The 23,538-nt window shown below is 41.9% G+C and overlaps 1 protein-coding gene and 1 long non-coding RNA gene across 2 annotated transcripts in view; one reads left to right on the forward strand and one right to left on the reverse strand.

The window, feature by feature from the left end:
- LOC310636362 overlaps positions 1 to 18,616 on the forward strand; it is a 34,531-nt gene extending 15,915 nt beyond the window's left edge. Inside the window, exons 5-8 of the long non-coding RNA XR_014491694.1 lie at positions 12,476 to 12,676; positions 14,244 to 14,308; positions 16,193 to 16,294; positions 18,382 to 18,616. This is a non-coding gene — a long non-coding RNA (uncharacterized lncRNA). The remainder of the gene's footprint in view (positions 1 to 12,475; positions 12,677 to 14,243; positions 14,309 to 16,192; positions 16,295 to 18,381) is intronic.
- The window catches only part of PRICKLE2 (prickle planar cell polarity protein 2), a gene marked incomplete at its 3' end in the record, with an annotated part of 347,101 nt that overhangs the window by 217,875 nt on the left and 105,688 nt on the right, over positions 1 to 23,538 (reverse strand). The window lies entirely within an intron of this gene.

Genomic DNA, 23,538 nt, shown 5'->3' on the forward strand with positions numbered 1-23,538 from the left:
TTCTGCCAGACACAAGAGGGTTTCATTGGCAGTTGTTTCACTATATTGTTGGAGGCTCATCTTGAAGTAGAATGAATTTAAAACTTTTCATTCTCTGTGGCTTTTCTTAAAAATTGTATGCATAAAATAAGAAATTGATGGAAAGATCATTCAGTCAGAAAAGTAATATTTATCTATTTATTTGTCTGTCTATCTATCTATCTATCTATCTATCCATCCATCCATCCATCCATCCATCCATCCTATCTGTGAAGGAATAATGAAAAAAGACATTTTACTTTGCAATATTTACTTATGGCTTGCATAATAATAATAACAACAACAACAACAAAAACAACAACAACAACAACAACAACAACAACAACAACAACAATAATAATAATAATAATAATAATAATAATAATAATAATAAAGTTGGAAGGGACCTTGGAGGTCATCTAGTCCAACCCCCTGCTCAGGCAGGAAACCCTATACCATTTCAGGCAAATGGCTGTCCAGTCTCTTCTTAAAAACTTCCAGTGTTGGAGCATTCACCACCTCTGGAGGCAGGTTGTTCCACTGGTTAATTGTTCTAACTGTCAGGAAGTTTCTCCTTAGTTCTAGGTTGCTTCTCTCCTTGACTAGTTTCCATCCGTTGCTTCTTGTCCTGCTTTCAGGTGCTTTGGAGAATAGCTTGACTCCCTCTTCTTTGTGGTAGCCCCTGAGATATTGGAACACTGCTATCATGTCACCCCTCACCCTTCTCTTCATTAGACTACACATACCCAATTCCAGCAACCGTTCCCTATATGTTTTAGCCTCCAGCCCCCTAATCATCTTTGTTGCTCTTCTCTGTACCCTTTCTAGAGTCTCAACATCTTTTTACATCGTGGTGACCAAAACTGGATGCAGTATTCCAGGTGTGGCCTTACCAAAGCATTGTAAAGTGGTATTAGTACTTCACTTGATCTTGATTCTATCCCTCTGTTAATGCAGCCTAGCACTGTGTTGGCTTTTTTGGCAGCTGCAGCACACTGCTGGCTCATATTGAAGTGATTGTCTACTAAGACTCCGAGATCCCTCTCACAGTTACTACTACTGAGCAAGGTACCACCTATACTATACCTATGCATTTGATTTTTCCTGCCTAAATGTAGAACCTTACTTTTTTCACCATTGAATTTCATTTTGTTAGATAGTGCCCAGTGTTCGAGTCTGTCCAGATCCTTCTGTATCTTAAGCCTATCTTCTGGAGTATTGCCTATTCCTGCCAGCTTGGTGTCGTCTGCAAATTTGATGAGTTCCCCATCTATCCCCTCATCCAAATCATTAATGAAGATATTGAAGAGCACTGGGCCCAGAACAGAGCCCTGGGGCACTCCACTACACACTTCCTTCCATGTAGATGCGGTTCCATTGAGGACCACACGCTGAGTACGGCCTGTCAGCCAGCTACGAATCCATCTGGTGGTAATGCTATCTAACCCACATTTTTTCTATCTTAGATGTGCACAGAAAGTGATTTGCTGTTTTCCCTTGGGTTAAGAAAAAACAGAAGGGTGAAAAAGGCCCTCTTTTTCTCATTCGAGTTAGGGATAAAATTTAATGCTTTATGGGATTATGTTTCTATTAGGAAAGCAAGAGTAGGAATTTCTTGGTGTGCGTAACATTAAAGTGACCCTTTAGTTCTGCCACCTCTAGAGAGGCATACTTAATCAAGGAAACTTTGTGAATTTACCCAACAAGAATGCTCACTTTCAGGGTTATGGAATTTTGCTTGTTAGCTGAAGAATTACAGCAGCCTGGTTACTCTAAAGCAAGGCTTCCCAACCGGGGCTGCTCACACCCCCTGGGGGTGCGAGACGATATGCCAGGGTTTAGAAGTTTCAAAATTATAGTGTACATAGCATAATTTTTTTGTCAGGGGTGAGAGAATATATCAGAAGCGTTCTAGGGGTGTGGGGTGTAGAAAAGGTTGGGAACCGCTGCTCTGAAGAGTTTAAGTACAACTATTGCAATTAAATTCAGCATGGATGCAGTGCTGATTTAATGATCTAATGATCGGTTGCTACTTCACTGGAATAAATAACTGCTGATGCAGATGACAGAGTCACCAAACATAGAATCACAGGGCTGGAGTAGACCTTAGAGGTCTTCTACTCCCAACACCCCCACCCAAGACAGGAGTCCTTATACTAGCCCAGACAAATGATTATCCAATCTTTTCTTGGAGACCTCTGGCAATGGAGCACCTACAACTCAGAGAGACGACCTATTCTATTAATTCATTGTTCTTATGGTCAGGAAATTCGTCCTTATTTCCAGGTTGGCTCTCCCCTGACCAGCTTCCACCCATTGTTTCCTCAGGTGCCATGGAGAATAAATTCATGCCCTGTTCCTTATGAGAGCGCTTCAAGCATTGGAAGACAACTACCATGTTTACTCATGCAAACAATTTATTCTAATATTAGAGATTTAAAACTTCACAAGTCCTTAGATCTCTCTTCCATTGCCTTGGAAGGAAATAGATCTTTTCCCACTTTTCCAGGTCTGCAAAACTCCCTATATCCTGGGCAGGCAATTTGTATCCAGTTTTGGGTCATTAAAAGTGTGACCCAGGGAACCTTTCATATTTCCTGCCTGTTCAGCCTACAAACTTAGCTTGGAGGAACTGAACTACTTTCCACTCTTTTTTTGGGGTGGGGGATGCAGATCTGCTGACCACTCTAACTAATGTTTCAGTTTTTCTTGGGAACCAGACAGCTGAATTTTGAGGACTAGCAGAAGTGTGAATTCAATGATTTACAAAAGTCCTAGTCCCTTTCCAATGATTTTATTTTATTTATTTATTTTTATTTTAATTCCATTTATATCCCGCCCTTCTCCGAAGACTCAGGGCGGCTTACAAGCTTAGCAGATTTTGCTTTACAGTTCCTGGTTTTTTTCTTCAATTTTGAGCAGAATGACTTAGTGGCAGGGTTGGGTAACCGAGTAGGCTTTTCTTAGCCTTCCAGCAATCCAATTTAAAATTGCTGGTTTTTTGGCAATTGCTGGAAGGGTGGAAGATACTTATCCAGATGTGTGCATACCCATTGAGGCTGCAAGCCAGATGCATTTTTATAGGTATATAACCAATGCAACATAGTGGGGTCTACTTCCGATATACCATGGATTTCATTCTTTTAAAAAAAAGTTTAATCCACAAAGGAATATAAGGAAGATTTTTTTAAGTGAAGAGAACAAGAAAGGTGTTAAGATCTTAAACCTAAACAAAATCACATTTTGAAAATGACCAAGTTTCTTGAATGAAAATAGTTAGCTTTTGAAGCTAATTTAATCCACTTTCCATTTAAGAAACTGCTTTGCACAATTGCCTAAAGCATACTTTATAATTAGAAAATTGGTTACTAATTCCTTGCTTAATGGTGTCCATAAAATTCATATAAAGTGTGTTGGACCTAAGATAGCAAAAAGAAACAAAATTAGATTGTCTAAGGTTTTTAGGTTTTATTCTTTATTATAGATGTATTATTAATCATGTCTTGCAATAAATTGCTTCCCAATATATTTGTAGCTGGCTTTCATATGCAGCCATAACAACAACTAAAAAAGTACAAAGGGTTAGAGTGCAAAGACAGCTCATGCAGATTAGGGTACCATTGCCCATGGATAATGTGAGTCATAACTGCAAAACTATCTGGAAAAGCAGAGGTTCTTCCTGCAAAAAACTTTTGTGTATATAGGTAGTTTTTTATTTACAACCACAACTGAGCCCAACATTTCCATTGCTAAGAAAGACAGTTGTTAAGTTACTTTGGCCCCATTTTATGACTTTTCTTTCCACAGGTGCTAAGTGAATCCCTGCAATTGTTAAATTAGTAATCCAATTGTTAAGTGAATCTGGTTTCCCCATTGACTTTGCATATCAGAAAGTTGCAAAAGGAGATCATATGACCCCAGGACACTGCAACTTATAATGATGATGATGATGATGATGATGATGATGATGATGATGGAAGGGACCTTGGAGGTCATCTAGTCCAACCCCCTGCTCAGACAAATGGCTGTCCAATCTCTTCTTAAAAACTTCCAGTGTTGGAGCATTCACTGCTTCTGGAGGCAGGTTGTTCCACTGATTAATAGTTCTAGCTGTCAGGAAGTTTCTCCTTAGTTCTAGGTTGCTTCTCTCTTTGGGTAGTTTCCATCCATTGCTTCTTGTCCTGCCCTTTGGTCCTTTGGAGAATAGCTTGACTGACTCTTCTTAGTGGCAGCCCCTGAGATATTGGAACACTGCTTTCATGTCCCCCCTCGTCCTTCTCTTCATTAAACTACACATACCCAATTCCAGCAACCGTTCCCTATATGTTTTAGCCTCCAGTCCCCCAATCATCTTTGTTGCTCTTTTCTGTACTCTTTCTAGAGTCTCAACATCTTTTTTTACATCGTGGTGACCAAAGCTGGATGCAGTATTCCAAGTATGGCCTTACCAAGGCATTGTAAAGTGGTATTAATACTTCATGTGATCTTGATTCTATCCCTCTGCTAATGCAGCCTAGTAGTGTGTTGGCTTTTTTTTGGCAGCTGCAGCACACTGCTGGCTCATATTTAAGTGATTGTCCACTACGACTCTGAGATCCCTCTCACAATTACTACTGTTGAGCAAGGTACCACCTATACTATACCTGTACGTTTGGTTTTTCTTGCCTAAATGTACAACTTTACTTTTTTCACCATTGAATTTCATTTTGTTAGATAGCGCAGATACCGCCTACAATGCTATAGTTGCCAAGCATCTGAATTTTAGTCGTATGACCATGGGGAAGCTGCAATGGCCATATGAAAAATTGTTGTAAGTCACTTTTTTCAGTGCCATTGTAACTTGGAATGTTAAGTCAAGGACTATCTATATAAGAAACCCATTTAACTGCTGCCTAATAAGACTGTTTTAAATATTAATCTGTTACCGTCAACTGCCTATTGCCATCCAAAACTGGATGCATTGACTGTAATAAATTTTCATACATTCAACTATTTTTATGATGCTCTGATTAAGAAACCTAACTTAGCAGAAATTTCCTGATGGTTAGAACAATTAATCAGTGGAATGGCTTATCTCCAGAAGTTGTGGGTGCTCCAACACTGGAGGTTTTTAACAAGAAACTGGACAACTATTTGTCTGAAATGGTATAGGGCTTCCTGCTTGACCAGGGAGTTGGACTAGAAGACATCCAAGTTCCCTTCCAACTCTGCTATTCTGTTATTTTAACTATTTTACATTCAAAAGTAGAATATACATAAACCTAAATACTGTATGTTACAGTATGTTACAGTGCTGGAGAAGTCTCCTGCGAGTCCCTTGGACTGCAAGGCGATCAAACCGGTCAGTCCTAGAGGAGATCAACCCTGACTGTTTTTTAGAAGGCCAGATCCTGAAGCTAAAACTCAAATACTTTGGCCACCTAATGAGAAGGAAGGACTCATTGGAGAAGAGCCTAATGTTAGGAAAGATTGAGGGCAAGAGAAGAATGGGACAACAGAGAATGAGATGGCTGGATGGAGTCACTGAAGCAGTAGGCGTGAGCTTAAATGGACTCCAGAAGATGGTAGAGGATAGGAAGGCCTGGAGGAACGTTGTCCATAGGGTCACGATGGGTCGGACACAACTTCGCAGCTAACAACAACAACAACAGTAGATGAGTTCAAGTTATGTACTGATGTCTAGGTAATCTGTAATTTCAATTATAGTTCTGACGTTAGGAACATAAGAACTACTTTATACTACATCAGTTTTGTTGCAAATTGGCAGTGTCACTCCATGTATTCAGAGAAGAATTTTTTTCAGCCCTGATAGGACTGAGGCTGTACCTTTTGTGTGCAATGCAGATACTCTACAACTGCCCAATCATTCTGTCAACTTTGAACCCAAAGAGATTCAGTTGTATTATTCTGCATGGTACGTATATGATCTAACATATCAAGGCAACAACATCCTGGAAATCTAGACTTGCTTATTTCAGAAGCAGTCAGAGATTTGAAGAAGATTGGCTATCAAAATGTCAACAAATAAAGGATGCTTGCTGAGACCAGTAATAAAAACTGCCTTCCCTTGATAATTTTTTCCCGCTTCTCAAAGCTTATCGGATGAAGGTCGAGGGATCTCTAATCGAGCATACAAATGTCATCTTGGGAAATAGGCCCAGTTACTGTTATCCTTTCCTGAACTTCTGGAAAGGTCAGCCAGCAAACAAAGTCAAAGGATGCTTGTTACACATCGCATTTCTTGTAGTTACTGTGAATAGCAATTGAAGGGTGGCTGGGGTTTTCCCTTTAATCATTTTGCTGATACAATCAATTCTCATGGGCCTACAAAAGCCAGTGCACTCTCAAACTCCACCCTGCTGACCTTACGTTTCCGCAGAAATATCCTTATTTAATCCACAGCGGAAGAGGTTAAACACAGTCCTGAAGACATTTAACAAGTGTAACACCTGTCTATTACCCATTTACAAGTGAGTTCTATACTTCAGTTATAGACATGGTTAAACCATTTTATATTATCATAAAAAAAACTTGCCGATATATTGAGTGGGTAGACAGGTGAACACATGTATTCCCGTATAGCGGCATCCCAGAGTGGATACTACTGGAAATAATAATAGCACCAACGATATGAATAATAATAATAATAATAATAATAATAATAATAATAATAATAATAATAATAATAAAGATTAGTTGTAGAATAAAAAAGTAAAGCCTACCAATGACCCTACACTCCCTTGGCTCAATCCAACCCTTTGCAAGAGTGGAATTTGTGGGTAATCCTATAACAACAAAAACAATGAAACAGGATTTTAACTAATAAAATGAACACTCACAAAAGCTCCTGTTTACCTCGATGATAGGTAGTGCACAACTTAGAACCAGAACTGAGCCCCCAAATTCCATTGCTAAGCAAGGCAATTGTTAAGTGGATCATGCCCCATTTTATGACTTTTTCTGCCATGGCTATTAAGCAAATCAGTATGATCTTTAAGGGAATCATGGACTCCTTAAAAGAATCTGATTTCTTCCACTGACTCCGCTTGTCAAAAGTTTCAGTAATCTTTGAGTAATCTTTAAAGTTGGTAAAATATTATGGAAAGTGAATTTTTAATGAATGTTAACAGGAAGTTAAAAAAGAGTAAAGTTTTTTTGTTTTGTTTTTTAAAAAAGATGTGTTAGAACTTATTGATTTTAGAAATGTTTTTAAAGAAAAGTTTAATATTTTAAAATTTAGAAAAAGTATTTATCTTCCTTTAGGGTTATTTTTTTTAAAGAATATTCTGAATTTTATTAACAGGAATTATGATAGTCTATAGATATTAACGAGTAAACAGAAATATATATATCATTTCTCACAGCAAGAAAAATCAGAGATTGTTCAATCAATTCTTTTATCCAAAGAAGAGAATATATTTAATTTTGTTTCTATTCGGAAATTACTTCCAGACAGTGTGCATGTGATGGGGGGGGGGAATGAAATTTTGACTGTTTTTATTGATTGGTTTATTGTTACAGAAACGGCTAGTATATACTAATACTACTGTATTTACACTATTGTATAAAAGTAAAAAGTTGAGGTTGTAATGTTATTATCTTCTACTGTGCCAAAGAGTTGGAAGTCAACACCTTTTTTTTCTTCTTTTCCTTCCTATCCCACATTTTCTCTTTTTCCCTTTATCCTTCCCTTAGTGTTCCATTACTTTTATTTTTCCTTTGTATCTTATATATTTGATAAAAATTAATAGAATTTAAATCTGGGGGGGAAAACCCAGAAAGTTTGCAAATGACAATCCCAGTAGCCTGGAACACGGCAAGCATCATAAATACATGCTGGTTGCCAGACACCCAAGATCTGATCACATGATCACGGGGATGCTGCAATGGGTCATAAATGTGAGAACGGGTAATAAGTCGCTTTTTTTAGCGCTGTTGTATCTTTAAACGGTCATTAAACAAATGGTTGCAAGTCAAGGACTACCTGTATAATATTCTAAAACTTATTTATTTATTTATTTATTTTATTAGATTTATATACTGCCCTTTCCCGAAGGACTCAGGGCGGTTTACAGGGTATTTAAAACAACCAGTACAAAAGTTAAAACAAATTTAAAAAGATTAAATCATCCCTAAAATTAAAAACCCCAGTTAAAAATTCTCAGCCCGGGCTGGAGAGCTCAAAGAGTCAGGTCTTCAGGTCCCAGAGAAATGTGCGAAGGTCGGGGGCAGTCCTAAGCTCCATGGGCAGCTGGTTCCAGAGGGCAGGCGCACCCACAGAGAAGGCCCTTCCCCTGGGTGTTATCCGCTGACAGTCTTTCATCGGCGGCACCCTGAGAAGACCCTCCCTGTGGGAGCGCATTGGATGAAGGGAGCTTGATGCTGGCAGCAGGTGTTCCCTCAGATATCCCGGACCCAAGCCATTTAGGGCTTTATAGGTCATCACCAGCACTTGGCATGGCCCATTGAGTTAAACAGTGATGGAGGTTTGAGTTCTGTGACTTTTCTGGCCAGGGCTGCTGTTTTTCTATGTACAGTTCCTTTCCCCATCTCTTCCTCATAACTAGCTGTGTTCAAGAGGATTTGCCTGCAAAGAATTATTACTCCCATAAGGTAAAGGTAAAGAATGTCATTTTTCAACCTGAGCGATGAGTTATAATTTTGAAAGGATCCTGAGGGCTGCCTGCTCGTGGTGGTGGGTCCAAATCCAAACAGGAAGGGTACAAGTCAAAGGGTGTATCCCTAGAGAGAATAACTCCCGCCAAGACTGAGTGGCTGTGCATATCGGCATCTCGGGTTAACCAAGTTATTCCATCCTTAATGATGGGGGGTGAGGTGTTACCCCCCGTCGATAGGGCTCGCAACTTGGGCGTCCTCCTGGATTCACGGCTCAATTTCGAAGACCATATAGGAGCCGTGACGCGCTAAGAGGCCCCTGATTAGATTTTTAGCCGGTTATTTTAAGAGGTTAGGGAGGGGGAGGGGGGGTGGGGAGGGAACCTGTAACCGGCACTCAGTCTGGACCTGTCAGAGGTCCTGACGGGACGGGGTTGGGGGAGGTGGCTGCTGGCGCTGGGAATGTGGGGGTGGGGCATCGAATCCCCACGGCGATAGGGTATGGCAGCAGGTGTTTGCGCGGAGGGTCACATCATCATCTGGGATCGCGCCCCCGCTATCTTCGAGCGGTGGCGCGCTCCGACCCTCCGGTTACCACCCTCTTACCTGGGGATGAGGGTGATCAGGCCCCTGAGCTCAGGCTGGTCTATTTTAATGCTAGATCCGTAGTTAATAAAGCTCCCCTCATCCGTGATCGGATCGAGGAGGAATGTGCGGATCTAGCGTGCATCACGGAAACTTGGCTGGGCTCGGAGGGAGGGGTGCCTCTCACCGAATTATGCCCGCCGGGTTTCCGGGTGCTGCACCAGCCACGGGCTCAGGGCAGGGGTGGTGGGGTGGCAGTGGTTATTCGGGAGACTTTGTGTCCCCGGGAGGCCACCATTGTCCAGATGGCCGGGAGTGAATCCCTCCTCCTGAGGTGTGGTCCTCGGGTTCAGTTGGGCTTGTTGCTTACATACCTGGCGCCCAGCTGTGTGGCAACAGCCCTGCCCGAGCTGCTCGACACCCTCTCAGGGTTGGCGGTGGAGTTCCCCAGGCTTATAGTCCTGGGTGACTTCAACCTGCCATCACTGGGAGGGTCGTCGGAGTTAGCTCGGGAGTTCATGGCTTCCATGACAGCCATGGGCCTGACCCAGGTTATTGAGGGCCCGACTCATGAGGGGGGTCACACTCTCGACCTGGTGTTCCTGTCTGGACAGTGGTTGGATGATCTGGGAGGGGGTTCTCCATCCATCACCCCTCTGTCATGGTCAGATCATCACCTCCTGAGGCTGGTTTTCCCTCATGCCATCCCCCGCCGCTGGGCGGCAGAGCCGAGCAGGTGGTTCCGCCCCAGGCGCCTAATGGACCCAAACCGGTTCCAGAGGGCGCTTGGGCCTATACCTATCACCCTTACCCACAGCCCAGTCGATGCCCTGGTGGAGGCCTGGGAAACGGCAGCCACCAGGGCACTCGACTGCGTTGTACCCATGCGACCTCTGACCCGACGCAGATCCCGTTGGGCCCCATGGTTCTCTGTGGAGCTCTGGGAGATGAAGCGGCGGAGACGAGGTCTAGAGAGCGGTTGGAGATCCAGCCGATCCGAATCCGACCGATTGCAGTTAAGAACCTTTATAAGGTCTTATCTTGCGGCGATAAGGACGGCGAAGTCTAACTACTTTGCCGCCCTTATCACGTCCGCAGATAATCGCCCGGCCGCCCTGTTTAGGGTGACTCGCTCCCTCCTTAATCAGGAGGTGAGAGAGGATCCCTTGCAGGGACGAGCCGAGGAGTTTAGTCATCATCTGGCGGACAAAATCGCTCGGATCCGGACCGGCTTGGACTCTGACTGGGCAGAGTCTAATGTGGAGGAATCAGGCGGTCTTGAGCACGTTATCTGGAATGAGTTCGACCCTGTTTCCCCTGATGATGTGGACAGGATCATGGGGAGACTGAGCACCACCACCTGTTTGTTGGATCCGTGCCCCTCCTGGCTAGCTTATGCGGCTTGGGAAGGAACACGAGGCTGGTTCCATGCAGTAATAACTGCTTCCTTGAAGGAGGGTGTCTTTCCTGCCGCCTTGAAGGAGGTGGTGGTGAGACCCCTTCTCAAGAAGCCTGCTTTGGACCCGGCTGTTTTAAACAACTACTGTCCAGTCTCCAACCTTCGCTTTCTGGCGAAGGTTGTTGAGAGCGTGGTGGCGCATCAGCTCCCTCTGTTCCTGGAGGAAACTGATTATCTGGACCCGTACCAATCGGGCTTCAGGCCCGGACACAGCACGGAGACGGCATTGGTCGCGCTGGTGAATGATCTCTGGAGGGCTAGGGACAGGGGTTGCTCCTCTGTCCTGGTCCTATTAGATCTCTCAGCGGCGTTCAATACCATCGACCATGGTATCCTACTGCGGCGTCTCAGGGGGCTGGGAGTGGGAGGCACCGTTCTACGGTGGTTCTCCTCCTACCACCAGGGCCGCTCGCAGTCGGTGTTGACAGGAGGGCAGAGATCCGCCCCGAGGTCTCTCATTTGTGGAGTTCCTCAGGGGTCGGTTCTCTCGCCTCTCCTGTTCAACATCTATATGAAGCCGCTGGGCGAGATCATTCGTGGTTTTGGGGTGGGGTATCATCAGTACGCTGATGATACCCAACTTTTTCTTTCCACCCCGAACCAACCCAGTGATGCCCTCTCCGTGATGTCCCGGTGCCTGGAGGCGGTTCAGGTCTGGATGGGGAGAAACAGGCTTCGTCTCAATCCCGCCAAGACTGAGTGGCTGTGCATATCGGCATCTCGGGTTAACCAAGTTATTCCATCCTTAATGATGGGGGGTGAGGTGTTATCCCTCGTCGATAGGGCTCGCAACTTGGGCGTCCTCCTGGATTCACGGCTCAATTTCGAAGACCATATAGGAGCCGTAACCAGGGGGGCTTTTGCTCAGGTTCGCCTGGTGCGCCAGTTGCGTCCCTATCTGGACCGAGACGCCCTACGCACAGTTACTCATGCGCTTGTGACCTCCCGTTTGGACTACTGTAACGCTCTCTACATGGGGCTGCCCTTGAAGACCACTCGGAGGCTTCAACTGGTGCAGAATGCGGCCGCGCGAGTTGTAATGGGGGTTTCCCGATACTCCCATGTAACACCTCTACTCCGTGAGCTGCATTGGCTTCCGGTTGCCCTCCGGGTGAAATTCAAGGTGCTGGTTATCACCTATAAAGCCCTACATGGCCTGGGTCCGGGATATTTGAGGGAACACCTGCTGCTGGCATCAAACGCCCTTCGCCCAGTGCGCTCCCACAGGGAGGGTCTGCTCAGGGTCCCGCCGGTAAGGGATTGCCGGCGGGTGACACCCAGGGATAGGGCCTTCTCGGTGGGAGCGCCTGCCCTCTGGAACCAGCTGCCGGTGGAGCTGAGAACTGCCCCCGACCTCCGATCATTCCGCCGGGGCCTGAAGACCTGGCTCTTCGAGCTCTCGGGCCCAGACTGAGGAGAAATTTTTAATTTGGGGTTCTTTTTTAATTGAGTACAGGGTCAATTTAATATTTTTTATCTTAATTTTTGTATTTTGGATTTTTAATTCCCTGTAAACCGCCCTGAGTCCTCAGGGAATAGGGCAGTATATAAATATAAATAAATAAATAAATAAATAAATAAATAAATAAATGAACTGTCAGACGCAATAGATGAGGTCCACACATGAAGGTCTGATTTATTGCTACTCATGCTTATGCACAGGAAAATTCTCAACTAACAGTTAGCACTGGCTAGGAGTTAAATAAGGCTCAATGAAATTCAAGGGGAGGTTGGACTTAGTTCACTTGTGACTACGTAGAAATTCTAGGCTGATTCCTCTTTTAACTCCACCCTCAGGTTCTGCCACTCCTTCTCCTACTATACTGACAAGATAATGAGGTCATCTAACTGAGTGGGAAATCAGCTGGGTTTGCGGGCCTGAAGTACAAACACCTCTGTCTGTGTTTAGACTTGCAGACAGAATGCTATGTCAAAAACAGACGCAGTCAAGAAATTCAGTTTGCACAATGCTATTATAAGGCAGAAGAGCATTATGTGGTATGTACCCTTTTTGCTCCTATGGTGCCATAACAATGCATTGTTATGAGATAAAATAACACTTTGTTGAATTGTTAGATTATAACTCAGGATTTATTTTGTCAATTAAAATCCTACCCATCAGCTTAAATGGGTTTGCAGAAACAACTAAGCAACACCAGAGGAGGGGAACACCAATCTCAATATAACAATTAAAAGAGATGAAAAAGTATTTAAAGCCACACTCTGTAATTCACCTAACCTCATTTAAAAATAATAATAATCAAAGCTTGGAAAGAACTGAAACAAGTTCATTACAAGGAAGATTTTCTGCCTCTTTCCTCAATAGAGGCTATACTACCCACTTGTAGAGTTCCTTGGAGAATCAAAGATCTGCTTCCAGTCACAGCACTTATCGCAAGATATAGAACTTTAAACCTTGGACATATAAAAGAGGCCATTTGCAAGCTTTGCAGAATTTGACTACAGGTCATCCTCAACATATGACCAAAACTGACCCCAAAATTTCTGTTGCTAAGTGAGACAGTTGTTAAGTGAATTTTGCCCCATTTTACCACCATTCTTGCCACAGTTCTTAAGTGAACCACTGCAGTTAGCAACAGGGTTCGATAAATGAATCTGGCTTCCCCATTGACATTGCTTGTCATTGGGTCGCAAAACGTGATCACATCACCCCAGAACACGGCAACCGTCATAAATATGAACGGGTTGCCAAAGCATCCAAATTTTGATCACGTGACAATGGGGATGCCGCAACAGTTGTGTGAAAAGCTGTCATAAGTCACTTTTTTAGCGCCACTGTAACTTTGAATGGTCCCCAAATGAACAGCTATTAAGTCAAAGATTACCAGTTTAGCCAGTATTTCTGCAACATCTATATACTATTAAAACTCTTCCTGTCTGTAACCTTTAACTGGGCAAAATAGTACCCCATAGAGCAGGGGTAGGCAACCTTGGCTCTTTTATGAGTCATGGACTTCAACTCCCAGAATTCCTGAGCCAGTCAATCAAACTACCTCAAATGAGCTTACAGAATGCACCCCAAATTTGGGGCTCATGACTCCCATGGAATTGAAATATGGCAAATTTTATAATCAGTTTATGACATGAACATTATCATAAAACATTTTATGATATAATATGACATTTTTATAAAGTATTTGACTGTCCTGCAGAGTTCAACAGGGGCTACTTTCAAGAAAGATACATCTCTGAATACTCCCTGAATTATTAACAGCTTTTCAAGAGCATTCAATGTTTTTACCTGTTACTCTGGCATTGAGGAATAAGATATGGAAATTCCTCTGAAATGTTGACTAGTCACATATATATTACAGCTATTTACTGTTATATTAATTATGAACATATGTACCCGGACAATAGTCTGTTTGCTAAAGCTTGAAAATGTTATTGGGGGGCAACCCCAATGTTGTTCCCAAACCCAACCCAAACCCAACCCCCTCTTCACTTCTTGAAAATCAAAGTCTGGATTTTGTGATTTGTACTGTGGAGACCAATGGGTGGAAATTAATTTTCTAACTTTATTACTGTATATATTATCATCCAGAGTTCAAGAGGATTCAACGAATCGATGGAACTACCCAAGAAAATGACATGGTTGATCTGCATACTGTAAGTACCTAGAGGCAAACTTAAAATAGCCAACTAAACCTGAGAAAACACATTTATAACAATGACCACGCACATACACACCAAAACACACAGAAGTTAGATTCACACGTTATGATAAACTTTCTCCCCCCTCATCGTTATGGATATACTCATCCCTATGTTCTTTTTATGTACAAGTTAAATCTATTGTGTTCCAATGTGTTTTCGATCTTAATTGTTTATGTTCCTTGATTTTAGGCTTTTAATTCTTATTTAGCACCCTTTCTTTCTTTTTTTTCTTCCATCATATCATATATTTTCCCCTGTTGCTACCTGGCCAATGTTTGTCAGGATCAGAGTCAGCTCTAAATAATGTTAAATAAAGAACAATGTTTGTATAACCATGAGTTGCTAAATGAGCCATAGTTGCTGAAATTTAGGTGTCACCTTTATAAACCCACAATGACTAAGTTCAGACAACATGCAGAGTCAAAACCAAACAAATCCAACCAGGAATTTGCAGAAAGGCCACTTAGCAAAACTTCTAAAATTTAATGAAGCCAATCACTGTAGCCAAGCTAAACCGCCTGTTCCAAAATTAAGCTGTCTCCAAATAATGGTTGCTCTAGTTAGTGTTATCTGTTCCATTGGTACAAACTCAACATGTTTGCCCCCAGGGTCTCTCTAATCCAGGGGTCTTCAATCTTGGCCCTTTTATGACTTGTGGACTTCAACTCCCAGAATTCCTTAGCCAGCATGCCTGGCTGAGGAATTCTGGGAGTTGAAGTCCACAAGTCATAAAAGGGCCAAGTTTGAAGACCCCTGCTGTAATCATTATATTTAAACGAAAGATGGAAAGTTATGTTTTTGTAATGAACTGTATCCTTAAGTTTCACTGGGCAACTATAAGATGGCCTCCAAAAGGCACAGAACATTCTAACATTTGGCTGCCATCTATCGTAGATGCAAACTGGATCTAACCAGGTGTTTGTAGCCCAGATCTCATAGTATAAAACCAGTGCTGCTCTATCTCAAAACAGTGCAAACACAAGGTTCTCTGTTAGAAGTACATGCAAAGAAGAAGATAAACATTTGTGTTTATCTGCACCCGCTCTCAGACTTTGTGACAACATTTGAAGTTTAGCAATACCTTACAGAATACATCTGGCATATTTTCAGTTGCATAACTAACCCAACTCTGATGGGTTCTTGTAAAATAATCTGCACAAAGCTAACAGAGTTTAGATGAGGAGTCTCCAAACTCTGGTCCCTGGAATGGCACCGGTCCGCAGCATGCCAGAAACCGGGCTGTACAAACAAGCAAAATCATGTCTCCTCTGGTCTGCAGAAAAGAACCTCTCTCCATGGGACCGGTCCCTGGTGCCCAAAAGGTTGGGGGCCGCTGGTTTAGATGGTGCCCAACAAATCTCTAAATGTTATCCAGCTACAAAAGGCAAGGCAGAAAGACAAGCATCACTTTCACTCTGGGGGTGGGGAATGAATGTGAAATAAAAGTACACGGAGCCCTTGACTTTTTACCACAGCTAGGAGCAGAACTTCAGTTGCTAAACAATGCGGTTGTTAAGAGAGCTGTGCCCAATTTAATGACCTTTTTTTGCTCTGGTCATTAAGCAAATCCAGCTTCCCCCACTGACTTTGCTTGTTGGAAGATTACAAATGGAGATCACATCACACACACACACACACACACACACACACACACACACACACACTGCAAACCTAATCAATTCTTGCCAGTTGCCTAGCACCTGGATTTTTATCACATCACCATAGGAATACAGTGACGGTTGTAAATGTAAGACCAGTCATACATCACTTTCTTTGGTAACTTTGAATGGCAGTTGAGGACTGCCTGTAACATCACAATTATTTTTTTTTCCTCAGTCAAAAGGACAAAGCTGAATTGATCACACAGTTACCAGAGGATACCTGCTACTAAAAGACAGCCCATTTGCACTAAACAGCTAAAGTTGTTTTGCTGAGCCGGTATGTCAATCCATCAAATGTAAACTTTCAAAAGCAATTGCCCATTTTGTGCAGTTATTTTTAGACCAATGAGGCATACAAGTCCTGTGCTACAGAAGAACTCCATCCATTACTTAAGGGGGGGGAGCTAGAATTAATGTGTTTTGGGAAATGGGAGAAATACCAGAATTGTAATAAAAGGGGGGGAAAAGCAGGGGGTACAAGTGGAGGTAACATGATAAATGTTCATAGGAACTAGCCATACTTCATAAAGCTGAAAATTCACTTGTACCAAAATGTAGCATTAAACCTGCAACAATGTCTTCCGTAATGGATGGAAGCTAATCAAGGAGAGATCCAGCCTAGAACTAAGGAAGAATTTCCTGACAGTGAAAACAATTAACCAGTGGAACTACTTGCCTCCAGAAGTTGTAGATGCTCCATCAGTAAAGGTTTTAAAGAACAGCCATTTGTCCAGAATGGTATAGGGCAGGGGTAGGCAATCTTGGCTCTTTTATGACTCGTGGACTTCAACTGGCTCAGGAATTCTGGGAGTTGAAGTCCACGAGTCATAAAAGAGCCAAGATTGCCTACCCCTGGTCTAGGGCAAACATGTCAAACACAAGGCCCGGGGGCCAGATCTGGCCCGCGAAGTGGTTTCATGCGGCCCGCGAAGCCATCCTGGAAACAGTGAGGGAACGGCCCCCACTGCCTCGGCCCAGAGACCCTCCTTCTGCCAGAGACCCCCAGATCTGTCCCACTCCTGCCCAGGCCCCCCATAGGCACCCTTGATGCGAACGATGTAGAGCTGGCCACGCCCACCCAGTAGGCCTTACGCACTCTAGCCACGCCCACCCAGTAGGTCACGCCCACCCAGGCCACACCCACTCGGCCCCCTGAGGGCAACCGCAATGCTGACACGGCCCTCAGTGGAATTGAGTTTGACACCCCTGGTCTAGGGTCTCATTCTTAAGAAGTGGGCTTGATTAGAAGATTTCTAAGGTCCCTCCCAACTCTGTTATTCTGTATTCTATAAGTCCAACAGGTTTCAGTGGGATTTATAAAGGAAACAGATTCCAACTCTCTTCTATCTCAGGTCAGTATATCCCTCCTGCCTTCTTCTCGGCCTGCCAAAGTCTCTCTAAAAATTCCCGAATTAAAAATGTTAAGTGCAACAAACTGTGCAACTTTGATCTGCACAAGAAATAACTTAAGACTGCTGCAATTTGGTGTGTAACTATGCATCGCACAGAGTAACAGAAAGAGGAGACACAGTATCAGTCACACAAGCTTGTCGACTTCGTGCATGCACATTTGGCCAATGAGACCAGAAGAGCAAGCAGAGCATGGGGAAGTGGAGTTAAGAGAGGACTCAGCCTAGAAATGTTACATATCCACAAAGGCTCCAAGTCCACTACCTCTTGAATTCCATTGATTCTTATCTAGTGCCAATTTAATTGACTAAATTCATATGTTTAGGCTTGAGCAATAAATCTTTTGAACTGGAAATTAAGATAAGATAATCTTTACTGTCTTTTTTTTTTTACTGTGGGCACAATGGCGCACATCAAAAATGAAATTTAGTTGCCTGCTCTCAAAGTGAGACACATACATGACACCCACCTAAAACATACTACATACAACATATGTATAGACCCACACCCCCTACATATACATAACAATAAAATATTAAATACTGTCCAACTTGAATATATAACGGAGGGAGGAAGCCTGAGAGTTCACAAGGTTAATGCTGTATGGAATGACACTATGGCTGAATCTGGATGTTCTGCTGCGGATACCACGAAGCCTCCTCCCAGAAGGTAACAAGGAAAACAGGTTGTGAAGAGGATGAGTAGTGTCCCAGATAATCAGGTGACCCTGATTCTTCACATCTGACAGAGACCCATGATGGAATCTAGACCCACTGTCAGATCCCCAAAGAAATGTATTACCTCTCTATCTTATACGTGCTTTTGTTACCATTTTGGGGGGGCTGCCATTCTGTTGGGAGGGGGGATGCTTTGAGGGATGCTTTGCACTGTCTTGCCGCTTTGCCCTTCCCCCGAGGAGATGGAATGCAGCTGACTAATATCAACCTTATCTAGGAGACGGTTTGTGCTTGGAGCCAGAGGGAAACGAAACTGAGAGAGACCTTGAAGAGCACACCAAAGGAGCCAGTTACCAAAACAATATACCCCCTGTGGATTAGCTGAGATTCAAATGGATCATGGGCAGAGGAGTAACGAATATTGCTTTTGATATAGTGCTTGCACGGGTTTTTCCCTCAAACCTTGCCTTGTTTTCCGTGCTATCATTGGTCCCTAATAAAAGTTCCTTTTGAGACAATGCCTATTTCAAGAGTTCTGCTTTCTTGGGAGACCTAGTTGAGGCAGGTTCTTACACCCACAGGCCTTTGCACAATTATATTTAATAAATTTTGAATATTAAAAACATACTTTGGTGGACGGTGCTAGGTACTCTATATGGTAGCAGTGATCCTGTTAAGACAGAATGACCTATGAGCAGAATGGTGGGAAGGATATACAGTAAAAAAATGCAATTAAATTTTAAAGTGAATTACAGGTAGTCCTTGCCTTAAAATCATTTAGTTACCATTTGAAGTTACAACAGATCCCAAGACAGATACCTTCAACTCAGATTTCAAATTCTGATGGCCACCTTACCCCCATCATGTGACTGCATTTGAGGCACTTGGCAACCAGCCAACATTTAGGGCTGTTTGCAGCATTTAGTGATTATGTGATCATGATTTATGTACACTTTCCATTTCCAGCAAAGAAGTCCCATAGCAAGTAATGGGTTTGCTTCACGACAATGGTGTCTGCTTTACAACCACAACAATCACTTCATGACCATCACAAAAAAGTCGTAAAATTGGGTATGGTCAACATGACCTGCTTAATGACTCTCATGGCTCACAATCATAATTGGTTATATGTTGAGGACTACCTCTAATCCATTTTGGATTTGGATTCATTCTTTTTTTTTAAAGTGCATCCTTGAGTCTGTCACTCCAAATCCAAGCTCAAAAAATGCTGTGACGTAAGCAGTCATTGGCATATGGTCCAGCGCAAGGATCATGCTGTTGATGAAAACCTGGAATGCTGAATTTGCCCCTCTGAGTTTCACTGAGCAGTCTGGCCATGCCCAACCTATTTTGGAAAACATTTGCTGGTAAGGAGAGTTAATTATATTCTCCAGCCAAAACCAGCAACAGTCTAGACACTCAGTAACTGAACCTGCTATTTAATGAATCTGGTTTTATGTTGTATGATGGAAAAGAAGCATTTTATTTCCCAAAACGAAAAAGGGAGGGGAGTTGAAACTAATCGCTGGAGTCTCCAATCAGAAAAATGCAAAAGGGAGAGAGAGGGCTTAACGTATCAGCAGCTTTGTGCCCTGACTTTAAAATCTGAACATATTACTCCTTACAGAGGAAACAGCCTGATGACAAGTCACACTTAATCTCTTAAGAAACATTAGCCATCCTATAAACATCCGTGTGTGTAAGTGCTATGCTAGTAACTTCTTTGACAATCCATTTCAAGTGAAAGCAGAATGCTTGCATTTGGATTTGCCTTTATACAAAAAATACATGTTTTAAATTAAGTTTTTATGTTTGAGCGGTACAGTGAAACCATTCTAGTTCACACATCAAGGTTGTAGGCACATACAGCCAAAGTTCCTTAACTGTAAACATGGTTGCCCAGAAAGGAAAAGCATATTTGATTCCAATGATAAACTGGTTAACATCCACAGAGTGAAATCCAAGACTAATAACAGCAGCAGCTCCCCAAAACTCAGGAAGCACATACAGTATGTATTTTCCTAACCAATCCTGCTTGTATTAACACCAAGACAGCCTATGAGGGAGATTAAACAGAAAGAAGAGAATTATCCCAAAATCATACCCAGTAAGCTATCAGAATGATTGGTGATATGAATCTGAGGCTTTAGAGGTTTGTCTGGAATTTGTTCTCTCCCAGATGTTCCTCTGAACCTCTTTTACACAATACATTAATTGTTGGGTTCAGATGCTGTCAAGTTTCCATGACTTCATGGGAACTGCCATATGGTTGGAAGTGAGCTATTCCTCATCTAGCTGATTTCTATATGCAGCTAGTTGCTCCTTTGGGCTAGATTTGAAACACTAAGCAGAATGAGCAATTGTGGGCCCCCACATGTTGTTCAACTGTAGCTTCCATCATCCCTCCCTCAGCTTAGAAAAACTCTAACCATCCTTAGAGTTCAACAACATCTGGAGAATTATAAGGTTCTTCTCCATGCTGACAGGTTGGATCCCTGTGTAAAATTCCTCCAGTCCCAAATTCAACTTCAGAAAAAAAATCTTGAATCTTAGCATTTATCTGTTTTTCTTCCCACCCAAGCAGCCACTGCAATTTTTTCTGAGATGACAAAATAGCAGCCGGAACCAAGTGTAACATGTAGGTAAGAAACTACTACAGCAGGTTGCATCAAAAGTACAAACTAGCACCTAACACCACTTAAAGTCCAGCATTAGTAGGAGGGATTCATGAATATAATTTAATTAGGAATAAGGGTAGTAGTAGAAGGGAGTAATTTAATTGGGAATAAATTCCAAATAGAATTGCACTCACTTTCCTATGTCTATGTTGTATATAAAAAGTGGTTGGACAGAAAAATATATATACAAAGCTAGAGGTGATTCACACAGAGAGAAGAGAATTTATATTAATATCCTTGCAGGATTAAGGTTTGCCATGGAGATGATTCCAACACTGCCATTTCAACAGCCTCATAGGAAAAAGACTGCTGCTCAAATGGAACAGCTGTTATATTTTGAAAATCCACATGACTAATCTCAACATATATCTTCATATTTGCACAGTCACATTTTTAGAATTCCCAGCAGTTTTGAAATCCCAGTGTTTAATAATAAAGGAAAAATACAAGTCTCTGATCCACTAAACCAATATTAAGCAAAAGGATCAGGGCAAGTTACCAGCTCATGCTATACACAAATCTATAAAATGGTACGTTTTAACAGGAAACTAAAAGGTAAGATATTGTGATATAAAACAAATGCACAAAGAAAAATGACAAAAAGCAGACTCATAATTCTATTAGTTTTTCCCATTGTGCCTTTTTCAAAATAGTTTTTTAAAGCTATATTCATAACTATATAAAATCAATAAAAATCTCTTAAGTACCCTAATCACATTCAACTGATATTTGTTTATCCTAATATATCCAACTCTCACTTCCATTAAAAATGTGGGCAGAAGCATGCTCTTTCATACAGCAATTCAGAAATATATTTTCTAAAAATTAGAAATATTAGAAATATTTAGGAATTTTAATATTTGAGAATAAACTTTTACTTAACAACATTTATTCTCAAATAGGACATACTACCTGCTATCCTTCTAACAATATTTTCATATCTTAACATTTCTCCATCCATTTCCCCATCTTTAAAAAAAAGTTTTGTCAAAGTACACAAAGTACACATAACTATATAAATTCATTTCCTTGCGTTAGTTTTTTCCCCCTATTTATGTATTTTCCCCCCATTCCATTCAATCATGTCTTATTCTTGGAGACTATCTGGACAAGTCCCTACAGTTTTCTTGGCAAGGTTTTTTGGAAGTTATTTGCTATTGCCTTCTTCCTAAGGCTGAAAGACTATGACTGGCTCATGGTCACCAGCTGGAATGTGTCCAAGGCAGGACTAGAATCACAGTCTCCTGATTTCAAGTCTGAACCATCCTGGCTCCAATCTTTTATGTATAACTTGCATAACATGTACTGTACAATTTTCCTTGTCAAACATAACTGTCATGGTTTTGATACATTAATTTTCACATCTATGCTTGGCAATGCATCATCCAATAATTTGAACTTGTGGCAAATATTTGGGGTTCCTGGACAATATCATTTGTATTCAAAAAGATGGGCACATTGGGGTCCATGGTGCAGATAATATGGTAAACAGTATTATTATTTCTTTGATGTTGGCTTAGCCGAGTGTATATGAAGTGAGCTCCGATGCGCAAATGACAGTTTATGGTTTAGCATAAAAGCCTGGTGCATTATGTTTAATAAACCATAGTTAAACGCAATTCATCCTGACTGAGAGAGGCCTAATATTCATCAGATTATCATATCACAGTCCATGCAATTCACACTTACATGCTGTTGACCTTATAATACCAAGGAAGAGATTTTATTCACACTGTCATTTCATTTTTCATGATTAAAAATAATTAAGAACATATGATGAAAATATAAACAGTAGCACATCTTTTTAAGCATACTGTTAAAAATCTTTGCATGCTGAAATGTAACTTCATTAACCCCCAAGCTCAGAATCTAAAATCTTTGCTTTGTAAAAATGTGAGAAAGCTTCAGCGCACACAAATGCTTCCTTATCTGAATAGTCCAGGGGTAGGCAACCTCGGCTCTTTTATGACTCATGGACTTCAACTCCCAGAATTCCTGAGTCAGCTGACTCAGGAATTCTGGGAGTTGAAGTCCATGAGTCATAAAAGAGCTGAGGTTGCCTACCCCTGGAATAGTCCAATGTCAGTCATCGGTTTCATGCTACATGTACTTGCTCCGCTAGCATTATACGTAACCATTTTTAAAATACCTAAAATACCTTCCTCTATTGGAGACCTCTCAGGAAGCGATTACATGCTGTCATGCCACCATGACAGATAAAAAAATATATATTTTGGAGCAAAACGGAATTGGCTTCACATTGCCTTCCCATAGGGACAATGGGAAATTATCTTCCATCTTCACGGCCAAAACTGAACGCTGTTGAATTTGATTTTCTACCTGGAGGAAAAAGCTCCTGAGTTTCTCGTGTAAAAAAGCAATGGTTATATTCTTAAACTGGAAAAGGCTCTTTAAAAAAGACTAAGTTTGTTCAGTCCATGGAAAGTTTAGTGTGCACACTAAATTCTGAAGAGCAAAATGTCTCTTACATAACTGTTCTAGGTAATCACAGCTTTTGTGGGGGGGGAAAAACCACTTGAATAAATTGTTCTGTGGTAGTGCAAGTGCTTTTTAGCATCTGTTGTCATATAGCTTTGAAGATAAAATATGCTTAGCTGGATGTATTAAAGATAGAGGGGGAATTTACGTAACATCTGAATGTTATTTTTTTTGTTTTGTACGTGCGTAGTCCTACTAAGCTATAATCAACAAGTGGTGAGACTTTAAGAGGATGGACACTGCAGCCCAGAAAAATT

This window comes from Vipera ursinii (assembly GCF_947247035.1).
Source record: "Vipera ursinii genome assembly, chromosome: 2".
Taxonomy (NCBI): Eukaryota; Metazoa; Chordata; class Lepidosauria; order Squamata; family Viperidae; genus Vipera; species Vipera ursinii.